The following is a 1,439-nucleotide window of genomic DNA, read 5'->3' on the forward strand; positions in this document are numbered from 1 at the left end:
GAGGCAGAGGTTGCAGTGAGCAGAGATCATGCCACAGAACTCCAGCCTGGGTGAAAGAACAAAACTCCATCTCAAAAAAAAAAAAAGAAAAGAAAACTATAGTGTTAGATTAACCTTCGAGTTCATCTGAGTGGCCACGTGGTAATCTATGGTATGCAGCCACCCACAATACCCCTCCTCAGCATAAAGCAGCCAGAAAGATCATGTCCAGATTCCACGTGATCAAGGAATTGATAAATAGAAACCAGCTCCATTGTCCCATAGAATTGATATTTATGATTTCTTTTGAATAAACACATTATAGACATTGAGCCTCCCATTCCTAAAACTCGAGACACTTTTGTCTTATCTGATTTCCTTTCTCAGGAAACCAAGCATCAGCCTTCCCAGATAGTATAAAGAAACTGAAACTTACTGGATTACCACATCTGGAAAATGAGATGCTATACCCCTTACCCATCATGATTGCCTAACTGACCATCTGCTGCCTGTTGACCCATTCCTCTTTCTTACCCCTTCCTAATTCCTGTTTTCTCACACATAGTTACACTTCTTCCCTGATGTATAAACCCCTAGTTTTAGTCAGTTGAGGAAAGGGATTTGAGATTGATCTCCCATTTTCCTCAGCTGCAGCACCGAATAAAGTCTTCATCCCTGACAATACTCGTTGTCTCGCTGATTGGCCTTCTGTGCAGCAAACAGCAGGATCCAGATGCAAGGCCTGGCCTTTCTGGTAATACTGTCATCAACCATTTAATGACGTAGACTTGGTCCCTGGCTCATGCTCTGTGTGTTCTCTTCTCCATCTACATGCATTGCCTTGATGGTCTCACTCAGTATCGTGACTTGAAATAACAGTGTAAGATAACTCCTAAATTCATGTATCCGTGCTCAAACCTTCCAACATTCAGTCATAAGTTGAACTGCCTGTGACAGAGATACTTTGTGGTTCTGTAGACATTTCAAACTAACCATCCTGAGCCTCCGAGCCTCCTCCACTTGCAGCCTCCCCACCTCAGAAGTGGGTAAATCCACGTTTTGTGTGGTCTGGGCCAAATACATGACTCCCTGCATCACATGGAGGCTGCACTCGTCCAAAGAAAGCCCAAAAGAGGGCAGTTTGCGCACACAACGTGTCAGGGCAGGGCTTCCACTCAGTCATGAGGCTACTTTTTTGTGTTTTCCAAGATGATGATTCGGGGAGGAGGGATCTGAAAGGGGGTCAGTCGCCAGGCGAGCTGAGGAACCAGTTCTGCGCCTTTGCCTGTGCCCTGAACTGAAGTCCCTGTCTCCCGAGCTCCGATTTCCCCGAGAGAAGAATGGAGTGTAACCCTTGCCCCTCGGTTCCCTCCCTCCATCAACTTCCCCTCGAGTTGTGCCCACCGTAAAGAGGTGGGTCTGGAGCGTCTCCTCGGGTCCTGGAGTGCCTTTCCCTGGAA

This window comes from Mandrillus leucophaeus, unplaced genomic scaffold (assembly GCF_000951045.1).
Source record: "Mandrillus leucophaeus isolate KB7577 unplaced genomic scaffold, Mleu.le_1.0 Scaffold205, whole genome shotgun sequence".
NCBI classification, from domain to species: Eukaryota; Metazoa; Chordata; class Mammalia; order Primates; family Cercopithecidae; genus Mandrillus; species Mandrillus leucophaeus.